Source organism: Hydra vulgaris, chromosome 01 (genome assembly GCF_038396675.1).
Source record: "Hydra vulgaris chromosome 01, alternate assembly HydraT2T_AEP".
Classification (NCBI taxonomy): Eukaryota; Metazoa; Cnidaria; class Hydrozoa; order Anthoathecata; family Hydridae; genus Hydra; species Hydra vulgaris.
The window spans coordinates 24,164,066-24,180,541 of NC_088920.1; the positions used below are offsets into that span (position 1 = coordinate 24,164,066).

The following is a 16,476-nucleotide window of genomic DNA, read 5'->3' on the forward strand; positions in this document are numbered from 1 at the left end:
AATGCAGTTTTTATGTCGTTAACTATAAGCAATAACATTGCTGATCAGGAGTCAAACTTAAGATGTTAATTATAGATAAATTTGTCTTTAATTTTTCATATCAAGTTATTAATGTGTTTTTATTGTTATAAATGATTTAATTATTAATATCCTGTATTACGGGTTGCTTACTGTTAGTACCTCAATGAATGGCGAAATTCTGAAATAACGAAATTTTTTAATGCATAGAAAAGTTGATACTTTTATTTTGTAAAATAATTTTATTTGATAATATCAGTTAGTATTTATAAGTAATAATTTTTTTTTTCTTTATTTATAAATAGATGTTTAAATCAAAGTTTATATACCATTAATTTGATGATATATAAATCAAGATTATTTATAACACTCTTAAATTTTAATGATTAAAATTAAATAGTGTTAATAATAATCTTGATTTTATTAATACTGTTAATATGAAGAATATAAGAGAATTATATACCAAGAATTTGATGGTATATAAATCAAGATTATTTATAACACTCTTAAATTTTAATGATTAAAATTAAAGAGTGTTAATAATAATCTTGATTTTATTAATACTATTAATATGAAGAATTGTTGTCAAAATAAATCTAAGTATAATGCAGACATGCAGTTAAAGTTAAAAAGTTTGGTGCACAGAGATTAATGAAGTACATAAAGTTCAGGTATTTATAAAATCTGATTTTTTAAATTTATTTTTTAAAAAATTTAATAATAAATTCTGTTAATAATTTATTTAGAGTTCGTCCTAATAAACGCACACCTTTGCAGCCGTTGGAAAACCTAACCAGTGGAACTGACTCTTGGACTCTTTGGAATGCTTTTACAGCACTGTTTCTTTAACCACTGAATGTTAAGAGTAGTGAGCCACTATCGCCACTTTGTTCTCCACCATTAGTTCCAATGCATATATCTACTCCAGTTTCTTCTAAACAACATGTTGATAAAAACCAATCACAAATTTCACCTCCTAACATTTCAAATTTTTTTAAACCTTTGAAAGGCAAAGTGTTCGCATCAGCTTCAGTTGGTCCAAAAAAAGCACGAGCAAATAGTAATTGCATTTAACAGGTGTTAAGCAATGCCAAGGATGCAAATGCTTATGACAGTGCACATTCTGATCCAAAATGCCAAAGTAACTTTTTATTTAATTTGTGATACATCTCTCTCTCTATTTATATATATATATATATATATATATATATATATATATATATATATTTATATATATTTATATATATAACATATATAATATATATATTTATATATAATATATATATAAATTTTTATAGGGGCTGTTGAATACAAGAAATTTAATAATGCTATGGATACAAATGATTGTGACAGTGCACATCCTGATCCAAAATGCCAAAGTAACTTTTTATTTAATTAGTAAAAATATAATAAGGTATACTCTTCCGGCTGGAAATCTATATCGGCTGGAGGTGCATACGCTTCATTAATTGCACCATCAATAACAATGTCACCTTTAATAAAAGTTGTTCATCAGTAACCTAACTACTCTATGATTCATATGTCAAAATTTAATTTTATGCTATTTTTTAGATGCTGCACATGAATTACGAAGACCAATGCCCAGAAAACATCGGATATTTATTCTAATTTAATTCCAATCTAATTTATTTGATGATTCAACAGATTCAAATTAATTTATTTTAAAAATATATTTAATTTTGATTTATATGTGTATATTTTAATTGCCTAATCCTTTTTTCGTATCTTACATGGTAACGTTTATACATCGAAATTTAATTTAAGTTTAACTTTCACCTTACAAACAAATTTTTGGCAAACTGATTTCAGTTGCTTACTTATGTCACTATTTATAAATAAAAAATTAACATTACCTATTATGAAAAACAATTTCAAAATGTTATTACTTAAGTAATAAGTTTTAAAATTGATTTTTATAACAGAAAACAATGAAAATATTCATACTTAAGTAATAATATTTTATATTACTAAAGTAATAATATTTTTAAATTGTTTTTTATAATAGGTAATATGTTAATTTTTTACTTATAAATAGTTATTAATAAAAATACCTAAGTTTAGGAATTGAAATATAAAAGGGAAGAGACAGGATTGCAAGGCGAAATTCTAAAGATCCTAAAGGTATAAGTATTTTGTGAAATGTTGTTTTAATTGTTATTTGACTATTTTTTAAAATGCTTTATATAACAATGTCCCTATGTAGTTATGTAGGAATCCTTGGAATGAATATTTCCAATATTTTATGTAAATTCTTGATGGGTGCATTTAGCAATTAAGGATGCATAAGGCCAATTTATTTAGGTGCTTTTGAACGTGATAATTCAAAACAATTGTAAGTATTATATTTCTAAGTAAAACAATTTTTGTTAATAAAGTAATGTTTTTAATTTTTTTTTTATAATAGGTTATATGCTAATTTTTTATTTATAAATAGTTATTAATTTAGATGTAAAAAACTTTGGGATTTGAATAAAAGAGAAGAGGCAGGGTTGCAAGGCGAATTTCTAAAGATCCTGAAGGTATAATTATTTTGTGAAATGTTGTTTCAATTGTTTATTTGAAATCATTATTATTTTTTAAAATGCTATATATAACAATATCCTTATGTATTTATGTATTTGTATTTAAGAATCCTTGGTAATAATATTTCCAATGTTTTCTATAAATTCTTGATGGGTGCATTTAGCCATTAAAGCTGCATAAAGTCAACTTATTTAGGTGTTTTGAATGTGATAATTCAAAACACAAATCCATGGGAAAAAAAGAATGCAACCTGATCCAATACATTTTAAAAGCTTGTATTTTTCCATAAGTAATAAAATGCATATATAGTTTGTAATATATATATATCTATATATATATATATGTATATATATATATATATATATATATATATATATATATATATATATATATATATATATATATATATATATATATATATATATATAGATAGATAGATATATATATATATATATATATATATATATATATATATATATATATATACATAGATATACATAGATATACATAGATATACATAGATATATATTTAATTTTTATAGGGGCTGTTGAATGCAATAAATTAAACAATGCCAAAGATATATTTTGAACGGTGCACATCCTGATCCAAAAATCCCAAGTAACTTTTTAATTAATTAGAAATGTATTAATTTTTATATTAGAAATATAAAATAATTGCTTTGTTCTCTGAAATCGAAAGTAGAAACTACGTTGATTTCTACGTTTCTAAGTTGAAATCTACTTTGTGAATTATATTATTTTACTATAACACATATCAATAATACATTTACATATATTATTGATGTGTGAAAATTTAATTTTATACCATTTTTTAGATGCACACAGTGAATTGTCAGTAAACAAAAAATGTTGGAAGTTCACCCGATCAAATTTATTTGATGATTCAACTGATCCAGATTTATTTATTTAAAAAGAATATATAATTTTATTTTATATTTGTGCTTTAAATATACTTCAGTTAGTTTATCCTTTTTTCCGTAGTTATCTTACATGATATATTAACTCTTACATTAAACTGATTTTGGTTGCTGATATTATTCCGATTTATGTTTTTGTGTAAAGTTTGTTTACGATAGTTCATCGTCTGGTCTTCATCGTCTTTGTGGCTTTTTTTAATCCTCGGGCATAGATCAATTGCTGACATTAGACCGCCATCCTTTGTTTCCTTACTGAATCGCGTCGGGGCGAGATCGGCCAGCCGATGATATAAGCGGTATCGCGACGGCTTAATATCGGCCAGCCTATGCATCGCGATAGTTTGGGGGGCTAGCCGATGTCGGACCGACATCGATCCGTACGGACAAAAACGATGGCGGTCCGATGTCGGCAGCCGAGCTCGGCCCGACATCGGCTTTAACACAGGGCCATTTCTGATGTGAATTGTCCAGTGGACACAATTTTCTACTATGACAGTCTTTTCCACGGCCAAGTAAAGGATCATGTTAAGCAGCAAATATTCAATATATGTAAAACAAAAAAAAAAATCTTAACAATCCATGTACTCAAATGTCAACAACAAACTAATGGTGTGGATCGTGGCGTTTTTGCAATTGCTAATGCATTAAACATACTTCACAAATTTGATATTGGAGCTTTATCTCTAGACAAAGACAAAATTAGAAAACATTTTATTGAATACATTAAAAAAAGACATTTTTCTGCCTTTCAAAATCATGTTTGAAGAAAAATTAATCAATTTAGAAACATCTTGCTCATGTTGTTCAAATTGAGTATGGTATCATGCAAAAAATACCTATCTTTATATGGTACATTCTGATATGTGCCGCAAATGGTACCATTAAAAATATATCTGTTGAGATATTCAATAAAATAAATGCTGAAAAGTCTTGGATTTATTTAGCTTATAAAAAAAAAGAATTGTGTTCGCAAACATGAATGAAAAATTAGTCATAAATCAAAAATCAGTCAAAATGCTAAACAATTTTCATTCGCTCTTATCTCAAAAAAAATTTAATAATAGAGAAACAAACCTTATCAAAAATGCAAAATTTGATAAATCTGTTAATAATGCTGTGTAACAGTTTATAACTTACTGAATTTATCTGTGATGTAATTCAGTAAGTTATAAACTGTTTACGCAGCATTGTTTCCTTTATGTTATTTAATCAGAGGTTATGATATCATTATTAAAAAATAAAATTTAAGAAACAACTGTAGAAATTAGTCGTTTTTAATAAAAGAAAAATTAAACCTAATAGACTTTCTTTATTAAAAATATACTTTTCCTATTTTTAAACATATATTGTTAAAGCAACTAGCAACTACCTTATATTTTTGTATAATATGTGTTTGCACATATTATAGATTATATATAGCTTTTTAAAATACCTATTTATGAAAATATTTGTGGCAACCCCCAAAACATGCTTTTAATAACAGAATGAGACTGGAATTTAAATATAAGCTTGGAAAGACTCTGCAAGTTGTCTCAATAATACATGTTTCACTGAGTTTTTAGATTTACTAATAGACTCAAAAAAAACGAAGAAAAATTTCTGGATGCTTTTTATAAATTCAGTTTTAGGTCAGCTTTACCTGGTAACTCCCACACGGTTTACAATTATTAATTATTGACTCATCTCACGCTGAGCAGATAACTTTTGTTATTCATTTTTTTCTCTGTGAAAGAGAAACAAATCTCTGACAAACCAAAGAACAAAAATTTTTATGTATTAAACTTTTTAAGAAGAAGAAAAAAGTATATAGATATGCAGATAAGTCTATCGCTGATGTGATCGCCAGGGTTGGGTTGGATATTTAATTAAAGTAGTCAGGGATACGATAATGGATCCCATATGTCATATGGCATTTATAATTATTATATATAAATTTTCTTTACATGAATTTAAATCACCAAAAGAAATTGGGTTAATTAATTTTAACTTTAAATTACTTTCAAACACAAAAAAAATTATCGTATCAAATTTGAAATTGATTCATAAATGTTTTAGCTAATAGTAGTAGTAGTAGTACAAAACTCTGTAACTTATTTGCTGTTGTTGTTGTGGTTATAAAGTTGCTTCCTAAAGGTTTGGATTCGTTTCTCATTTGGATTCATGACTCAATACAATGTTCATCCGTTGGTATAATAGGTTAGGTTAAACCAAAAGTTAAGTTAAAAAACATGTTAAAAATATTTTTTTGTTTATTAACTGTTTGTTATTTTTTTAGTTATATATAGCTTTTAACCTTTGTAAAGAAAATGAGTGCAAAAATAAAATAACTGACTTGGAAAAGATAATAAAGCAAAAAAGATATTTATTAAAGTATAAATATAATTTTTGATCAGCGTCCATTAACTTAACTACAATTTTTAATTTTAACGATAGCAAAAGCAACCACGTCTCATACAACTCTATCCTTACTGGTGTCGACACTTTGCGGTTTTTGTTATTATATATAACTGTTATACATATTTTTATTATTAGAAATGTGTCCAAAAGTCTACATTTTTATTTAAAACATTTAATACATAATAAATATTTTATAACTCATTATAAAATATTCATTTAAAATTAATACTTTATAATGAATTATTATGCTTATTTTAGTGTCAGATTACAAACCTATTTACATGCAAAGACTTTTGAAAGACTTATATTTGTAATAAGCTAGTGGCTATAAACTTTGGTCATCCTATATGATAGCATCTCATAAGTATACTTGGTCAAGGCTCTAAAATATCATTGCATGGTTTTGGTTATTTGCTAATAAAATATTGGGATGAGGATATAATAGTAAGTTTAAATTGGATCATAAACGAATGAGTGTTTTGTTAAACAACAGATTTGCTCAAAAGTTTTCAAGCGAACCCGCCTTTTTAAAAAAAACTGATTCAAATAAGATTTACATATTTAGTAAAGTGTTCACTTTATCTCCACTTTATTTGTACGACGACAATTTATTCTATGAAAAATACTATAAAATAATATGCATAATAAATAGAATAATGTTTAAAAAAAAGTCACCACTTAATAATTGCCCGGGTAAAATTTTCATCTGATGGTAATCTGAAAATAAATCGGTGCAACTCATGATGTTTTAGCAAATGATCCGGCGAAGTCTAAACCAATAATTTCCCATACTCTTGTGGTCTAAACACAATACTTCAAGATAACGCAACATAAGAAAGTAAACATAATACATTATACATTCGTATAATGTATATATATAATGTAAACACAATGCATTCGTATAATTTACTAAATTAAAGATTCCAAATTCTATCAAGGTATTTAAAAACACTTTATTAAGTTACCTTTATGGAATGTAAAGGATCGGATGCGGAAAGCAGTTGACCCGATGTTTGACATCGAATGCATGGTTTTATCTATTAAAAGAGTTATTTTTTTATTCCTTTTTTATTCTTTTATCTTATTTTCCCAAGGCCGATGGTAGTGGTTTTACAACTCTACTATGATAATAAAAATAATGCAATTAAACTAAATTTAAAAGCAAAATACTTTACCCTTTTTTGAATGTCTCCGGTAATATTGGGCCAATAATGTTTTTCCATTATTTTCATTATTGTTTTGGTTGTGCCACCATGGCCCCCTAGAGAGCTATCATGTTCCGCAGCAAAAAATTTTTTTTGCTCTTTCGTATCCACGACGATATCGGCATAATATAAGTTTCCACATATCTTTACTCTACGCTTCAACTTGTTATCTAAGAGTAGTAAATATTGAACAAGTATACTTTCAATTTCATTTATTTCAATGAAATATTTGAATTTGAGTTTTGTTTTTTATTACCAGTACCTAGAACACCATAAATTTTTGACACATTTCTCAAACTTCGTTTCTCATCTTTTCGAAAACCAGCTGGATAAGTGCTCTCTGTTAAGTATGCTAAAATATTTTTAAAGTAATGTTCGTTTTTTTCCACCTTTTCCATTTTTAACTTTTGAGTTTTTCAAAATTGTAATGAGTACATCAAACCTGTTTACATATTCCAAATTAGGGACTATTTATATACATACATAATTGTAAGAAAATCAATAAGTATGTCTTAATGGCTCATACGAAAAGTAGTTAGGCTTCATATACAATATACGATAAATGTGCTGCACACGTTTGACTTTTGTTATATTAAATTATGTCCTTCGTACGGAAAAAACACAACATTTAATATCATTTATTTTGTAAAGAAATTTATTGTTTTCTTTTATTTTTGTCATTTAAAATGAGCGTTCTGTCTCCTTTCTGTATGCCTATCTTTGTTAACGCTTATATTTCTATTTTCTAATACTTATGTTTTTTTCCTCTAAAAACGTCTATTTCCACATGCAAGGGTTGCTAACAGCTTCGCCGAAAGATCATGACTAATGTTGTGGTCAAGAGAGGCTTTTGTTGACTAACCTGTAGGACTAGCCTTGGTAGGTAAAGCGTGACTCGGTAAGGCAAGTAGTAGAAGGAGAATAAATTTAAATACCTTCTTAGTATTAAGATTACACGTAGAAAATTAAACAACTTAGATTAAATTAAGTTGAATAAAAATAAAAATATTTAACAAGTAGAATAGAAACTTTTGAATAAAAAGTAACAAGAATAATATTTAAATATTTTCAATGTTTTTTAAAGATTTTTTGAGACCAGTATTATGCGTAATATAATTTGAATAGCTCTGGGTTTCTGACACGTCAGACGAAGGTGCATTCGAAACAAAAATTTGAGAGCTCAACTTTTAACCTCAAATAATAAATATTTATTAATATAATTTCACTTCACTTTGCTTAAACTCATTCCTTTCCTGAACTGCTCAAGTCGAACTGTTTGACAAATATTATAATTACCGGCAATTTATGTTCGGAATTTTGTTACCACGGCTACGCGTTTGTACTCGACTCGTTGAATTGAAATTAAAAATTCTTTCATATGTCAATCGATATAGTCAATTTTATTATCTAACTTAATCCTTTTAATTAAATCACCACGCTTTCGTCCTTATTTTAAACTCCTCAAATTCCTCGCTATCAAGCTGTCATAATAAGCACTATTTTTAATTGTTGTTGAAATCCTCGTCGTAAAATGTGGGATACGGTTTAAAGCATTTGTATCATTAAGTAAATAAAGAAACCAAATATTCTAAGTGTGTACGAATATAATTTTTTATTATTGCTCAATTGTTTCGTTATCGAAATGATTAAAATATTCGCGAAAGCATTTCGATGTCGCAGTGGGCTTAAAACAACAATAATCAACATACTGTTTTGATTTCAAATTAGTTAACAGTAAATAATCGCAATCCCCAAATTTTTTATGTTTGACTTTTCCATAATATTATACAGTACTATAAATATACTACAATGTACATACAGTATTGGTACAGTATTCTTTATCATTACACATTGATGTTTGATGTTTCTTAATAAAAAAATTCAAAATGATTTTACATTTATTATTATGAATATATATTAATCGATTTTTAAACTGGACTTGAGAAGATTCAAAATTGATTCAAGAATCAGAGGCACCTTCTCTCATACCACCCACAAAAAAACGTTAATCTAATTATACCTTAAAATTGTTACTTTATTGGGATAATAAAGAAGCTTCTTTTATTTAATAAAAGATTCCAAATATTTTCTAGCCCTCTCTCCTTAAATTTAAAAATATACAAAAAAAGAAACAACAATGACAAACAGGAATTATTTCTTTTCCTTAAATGTTTATGCACTAACACATAAAAATACAAGCATAAAAATGTGTTCGTTGTGTTCTTTTTCAATCTTTAGAAATCATTAACTCGTTGAAAGACTTATGCCTTTTAAAAAGCTTTTTCAAAGTCTTGGTTGTACAATTTTGCATTTTTTAATTGTTAGCTCAATTGCATCTAAATTAAATAGAATATTAAATTAAACATTAAAAAGCTAAAAAAAATAATGAAAATAAAGATTAAAAAAAATTGTAAATTTATTATAAGCATTGTAAATAAACATAAACTGTATACATACATATATCATATATTTTTAAACATCTTCCAACAAAGCTGAAAGAAATAAAAAAGAGCTACCACTACTTCAGTATATGTGTTAACTAAATATCACAATAAGAAGCTAAAGTTCCTATATAAAACCTTACACCCCCCTTATCCAGGCTTCTAGAATATTACATCCCCCTATGTAACATTAAAAAATACTGCAAAATATTAGTATTTGGTATCTAAAATATCACATCCCTCATCTATAATTTATATATATATATATCACAATAAGAAGCTTAAATTACTACGTAAAATATCACATCCCCCTTATCCAGGCTTTTAAAATATTACATCCCACTATGTAACATTTATACACTGCAAAGTATTAGCATTTGGTATCTAAAATATCACAATCCCCCATGTGTAATCTATAAATATGTCACAATAAGAAGCTGAAATTCCTACGTAAAATATAACATTCCCCTTATTCAGGCTTCTAGAATATTACATCCACCTATGTAATTTTTAAAATACTGCAAAGTATTAGTATTTGGTATTTAAAATATCTTATCACCCATGTATAATCTCTCTCTCTCTCTCTCTCTCTCTCTCTCTCTCTCTCTCTCTATATATATATATATATATATATATATATATATATATATATATATATATATATATATATATATATATATATCACAATAAAAAGCTGAAATTCTTACGTAAAATATTTCATCCCCCTTATCCAGGCTTCTAGAATATTTTATCCACCTATGTAATATTTAAAATACTGCAAAGTATTAGTATTTGGTATCTAAAATATCACATCCTCCATGTATAATCTCTCTCTCTCTCTCTCTCCCTCTCTCTCTTTATCTCTCTCTCTCTCTCACTCTCTCTTTCCCCCCCCCTCTCTCTCTCTCTCTCTCTCTATATATATATATATATATATATATATATATATATATATATATATATATATATATATATATATATATATATATATATACATATACATATCACAATAAGAAACTGAAATTCCTTTGTAAAATATCACATCCCTCTTATCCAGGCTTCTAAAAAATTACATCCCCCTATGTAACATTTAAAATACTACAAAGTATTAGTATTTGTTATCTAAAATATCACATCCCTCATGTGTAATCTATATAATCATTGTCACGCAATATATTAAGATCAAAACTTCCTAAGTAGGAATTTAAAATAAATTACCATTTAATGCTCACTTCATTTATAGTATATTATTTACAAACCGTTTTATGAATCTTGATCGTTGCGTTTTTAATTCATTGTTTTTGTACATAAATATTTCGGACATACTAGTTCTTAGTGATATAACTTGAAAACGCATTCTCAATTTCGGTTTTTCTATGGGGGATGTGATACTTAAGGCTGATGTGATATTTTATTACAAGTACCAACAAATACTGATTGATAAAACAATTATTAGATTAAATAAAGAAATAACTTTAAGTATGCTTTTCTTTGTTGAATTCCTTTTAACAGGTGCTACTTTAGAAACAAATTGATTTCAAATGCTGACGTAATAAGCCCGCTTAATTCATAAATGTAACTATGTATTGCAGTTTTTTTGTGTTTAAATAGAAGTGCATGACAGTGATGTTCATACACACCAAATTAATTATAATAAATAAAAGACTATATAGCGTTCTGTATTAATTAAAAATAATTCGCGAACAAATTTTAATTGCACCTTCTAACACCGCGTGCAATCCTGTCCGCTGTCTTTATGCTATCTTTCTAAGTCGACTACTTCTATCTTTCTCTCTAACATATCTTCGTTCTTCCTAAAATCACTTTATTCTTGGTCCGTAGAGCGGGTTATGATGCTCCTTTTGGAGCCGAACTTGTCTTTGCGGTCCTTGGTAATCTGGCCTCTATATGGCAATTAGCCGGAGGAGGATAAACTACAGTACCAATAAAAGACTATACATTTAGATTTGGGCATATAAGTGTTTTTAGCAAAATAATCGTTGTGGATTTTATTTATTTTTGTTTTTTTCTAGGAGTTTAATCAGTATTTAATATTTTTATCTAAATAAATTTGCTAATTTTTTTACTTATAAATACAATAAATAAATACAAATAAACCAACAAAGTTGTGATACACATTATTAGTGTATAGTCCAACAAAAGTAGATGTCAGACCTTAACAGCTTTTTACAGTTTAGTATTTATATATCGTAGAGTGTTAAAAATATAACTAGTTTTTTTGCTTTTACATATTTTAGTTACAAATGGTTTTATTTGTTGGCTATTCTATTTATGAAAAAATTATGTTGACTATTTGACTTTTTGGATTGTTGTTTATATATCATTTATTGTTGTCTTTTGTAATAGAATTTTCTATAAAGATTTGAGCATTATACCAATTTATTATTCCAAATCAATAATAATTCTGTATAGTTGTATCACATCACCTCTTGATCTTCAAATATTTAATGTAGAGAGAAAGGTTTATCAGTGAGTTTTTACATGATAAATTTTTTAAACTATATGTAAGAGTTGTTAAATCATAATAACATGTTTCCGTATATGTTAACTCCTTAATGGGTTCAATATTCAAGGTGAGGTCTAAATTAATGATGTAAGTAATAATGTTATATTTATTTTATCTAATTATTTCAAGAAGTATTTGATTCGCCCTAATGTCAAACTTCCAAAGTTTTTCTATAATTTCATTTTTAAAACGCTTTCATTAATGGTTATTTAGGAATTGCCAATAATGCTTTTTCTTATTTTGTTATTTTATATGAAAACACCTCAAAGAAAAGAATTTCAATTGTTAGATTTAATAGTATTAATGTTTTGTTTTTTAGAGTTTGTTTGTAATAGTTAATGTGCCACAACATAAATGTAGCAAATATTAATGAAGCTATGGCAATAAACATAATATTGAAACACAATGCCAAATCTCAAGTTAAATGGTTCATCTAAATCTGGTAAATTTACATTTAATCAAATAAGTTATTAATATTTGTGTTTTCAGTGTTTTAGTGAAGGAAATTATATTCAATCATAAATTGTCAAATCTCAAGACATGAAATTATTAATGGAGTTTTGGTCCATAATAATCCAAGTAACGCATGTTTTGATAAATATATTTGTAAGTATCCTGCATTTTTTTGTAATTGTAAATTTTCATTGCGATATTCATTACAATTTAGTTCACAAAGTTATAGAAAGATCCTTAACTTAAGTCTATGAAAGTATGGTTTGATGTTAATGGATTAAACTGTTTCGTCAATAATAAAAATAGTTGTTATTGTAACATGATAACCATGTTGTTTATATGTTGTTACCATTTTGTATATATGCTGTTACTATGTTGTATAAGTATATATATAATAAATTATTAAGTTTTGGTTATGTTTATTTTAATTTTATTAAAGTTAAAGCGGATGCAAGCACTAAAGAAGAAAGTAACGTTACAAATTGAAGCAGAAATTTATAACGAATCGTGTTGACGATTGGATATGAATTGCAGAAAAGCACCATTGTCGAATGGTTGTGAATCAAATCTTTGTAAAATAATTGCTATTTGTCGCGTAAATATATTTTTTGAAATTTATTCATAATAATCAAAATTGTCAATAATTATTTGTTTAATACATTTTATTGTCCTTAAACTAATAAAAAATACGCCAATTTTTAACCAAAAATTTACAGTCGATTTTGTTGAAGATAACTTTAAATAATTAAAAAGTCTAAATATAAAGGAAAATATAGGGACTTCAAATAGGATTGCCCGAAGAAAATTCAAAACAATCCCATGCGCGACCCAGTTAGTTAACAAAGATGAAATAACGATGGTACGATGTAAAACTGGCTAATCGTTGTTCTGCCACTTCTTGTCCTGCACTGGCTAGCCGCTGTTTTGCCATCACTGGCTAGCCACGGCTGGTCCATGAAAAATCCTTAGAGCAAATCGGAGCTTTTCCAACGTCGGCAGCCTTAGCCAGTCCAGCGCGGCAGCCTGTACAGGACCAGTGCGGGACCATTATATCCTTGCTGTCTGGGAATATTTTTTATTTTATTTTTCAAAAGTGTGGCAACAGTCTCAAACAGATTAAACCAAACCAAATTTAAAATAGATTGTTCAATCTTATAAAAAATTACAAGTAATATACATTATGGATTTTAATTATTTAAACTATTGCAAATAATTTGATAAATAACTATTTTACAGAAATGGGAAAAGAATTTCCATGAGTATTCCTTGATTTAAAAAACAAATTCCCTGAGTTTTCCAGGTTTTCCCTGGGATTCATGCTATTTCCAGGTTTATCAGGTTCAGTGGCAACCCTGATTTTACAAAGTTAAAAAACGTTTGACTGACAAAAAGATCAAAAAATGCTGGCGCCACCCTTGATGACAGACACTTTTAAAGATCTACAAAAAAAAACAGAAAATTAAAAGTGGCATAAACTTTTTTTTCTTTTTTTCTCTTTTTGATAAACATTTTTACCACTCCAGGTAAAAAAAATTACGATGCAAAATATGACGCTTTAATTAAAAATTATGTAAATCACACATTTAAAAGTGATTTAAAAATCATCAGCCGTATTATTCAAATATAAAAAAAAAACCTTATAAAAAATACAAATTTAGCGTTGCAATATAAATAAATATATATATATATATATATATATATATATATATATATATATATATATATATATATATATATATATATATATATATATATATATATATATATATGAAAAATATACTGAATTTGGCATCCTATACTTTTTGACTATTTAAAAGTTAACAAACATTAAAAATGAGACTATGGTTGGAGGCAGGTAACATTTTTTATAAAAAAGAACTTGATTGTTGCCCAAAACTGAATAGCAACTTTTTTTGCACCACAACTTTCCTAAACTATCAGAAATCTTTACATAAGTAATTACTGCAAACAAAATTTAGCAAAACTACAGATATGTGGTCTAAAAAAATTTTATTTTATCGCTTGTTGCGCTTTCCTGAGGAGACTTACTTAAAGTGGTGACTTTTTAATTAAAAACAAAGTATATTTATTGGCTTTAATTTGTAAATCGACTATTTTATAGCCTGCTGCTACAAGGGAGTTTTGCTACATTGACTATCTTATAGCATGCTTCTACAAGGTAGTACTGCTACTTTGACTGAGGATTTGGCATAGCGCAGCAATCTTTTTCTTTTATTATTTCAATTAAAATCTCTAATGTTTAAAAACTCTCCACTGACGAGAGCGCAACAAGCAAAAAATAAAATTATTTTAGAGCACTAGCTATTTAATAATCTATAAAATTTTTTACTTTTTACCTGGGTTTATCCACAATTCTTCATTGCCCTGTAGGACAATGATTTTGTGATTTGATTTACTCAGTCTGCATCACCCAGCAAACTCGCCATGTTTGGCCTATGCATGGCCCACCATCAGCGTCATTACTGGCCCACCATTGGACGACAAGCATGGTCCAATTCAAGTCTTGCTCACCGTTTAAGGCATGGTCCATGCATGGCAGCCGTTTTTATAACAGCGTTCAGCCGATGCTTTGCCTTTTATGCTCCTTTTTATGCTACTTTTTGTTCATTATGTTTGTTTTTAACATTTTTTGCTATTTTTATAAATAACCAATACTTTAATACGCGAGATTTTAACTCAGAGATTTTTGAGAGACAAATGCAAGATTTTAATTTAAAGATTTTAAAGTAAAACTAGTCAGGAAGAAAAAGGCGAAGCGGGGTAATGTTTGTCTACCTAAAAAAGTCGCATGGGTGATATAAAATGGAATGTGGGATATTTTAAACTATAAATACACAGTCATTTTAGCAATAAGTTTTATATTACCAAATATTTTTATTTCAATAAAGTTGTCTTGCAATACAATACATATTAAAGTTTAAGGTTAGAGAACGGTTAAACATCTACCATCATTTCAATTTAATGCTTGCGTGAACTAACGTTTGGTACTTTTAGATATCCATATTTTTTCCCTGTCAAGCTTATAGATTTAGCAATTACAACCAAATCACCCAAAAGTAGCCAAAAGTGAAGAAATCGTAAAATAAGTATAAAATTGTAACCAAAATAGCTAAAAGTAATTATAAAATAAACTATAAAAGTTAGTAATAAGATTAAATAAAAGTTTAGATTAATCTCCTTTACATTAATTATTGCAATACATATTACTACATATTATTAGTTAAACAAAACAAAAAACAAAAAAAATAAAAATAAAAAGAAGTATAAAAAGAAAACAACAATAAAAAACTCACCATAAATACACTTGATGAGTTTTTTGTTGTTGTTTCCGTTTATTTTATATATTAGTTTCTATATCAATAAAATTTCTTGTGATGCAATATAAAAAGAATATCTTACGTTGTTTATCCATTAAATCACAACTCATTGACTCCATGATACCATTAGATAATTGTGATGTTTCAAAAAATACCCTCAATGAATTATTATATATAAAAATTATGAAAACATATTCCAATTATCTTAAAACTTTAAACACATTTTGATCTATACAAATGTTACTATCAATATTCTGTATTTCAATAAAACATTTCAATCCATTAAACACATTTAACTTGCCAATGCTTAATACTACTTGACCTCCAATTTTACTGCAATCTTTTTCTCCTAACGATGTGCCAGGTGATTCAAAAGCCATTTAAACAGTTTTGCACCTAATTTCTAATAATAAATAGATATTAAAGCACTAAACACACATTAAAAAGTAGCAATATATTTATAACTTATCTATAGTTTAAAAAACTCACTCACAATATTGTGTTTTTTTCATTTTACCTTTTTATATTATTAGTTTTTTTTGTTCTTGATTACATTGTTAACATCATTATTCAATCTAATTCTAACAATTCACTCAATCATATCGCTTTTTATGT

General features: G+C 26.8%; 2 long non-coding RNA genes across 3 annotated transcripts; both read left to right on the forward strand.

The window, feature by feature from the left end:
- Nucleotides 1-602: 602 nt before the first annotated feature.
- Nucleotides 603-1,726, forward strand: LOC136074842 (uncharacterized). The gene is made up of 4 exons (XR_010635493.1): nt 603-689; nt 765-1,159; nt 1,317-1,397; nt 1,591-1,726. It is a non-coding gene; the product is annotated as an uncharacterized LOC136074842 (long non-coding RNA).
- A 159-nt stretch (nt 1,727-1,885) lies between these two features.
- Nucleotides 1,886-3,516, forward strand: LOC136074843 (uncharacterized). Of its 2 annotated transcripts, XR_010635495.1 has the most exons (4): nt 1,886-2,371; nt 2,486-2,558; nt 3,105-3,181; nt 3,399-3,516. It is a non-coding gene; the product is annotated as an uncharacterized LOC136074843 (long non-coding RNA). The 2 variants fall into 2 exon arrangements; XR_010635494.1 differs by having other exon boundaries at nt 1,894-2,558.
- Nucleotides 3,517-16,476: the final 12,960 nt, after the last annotated feature.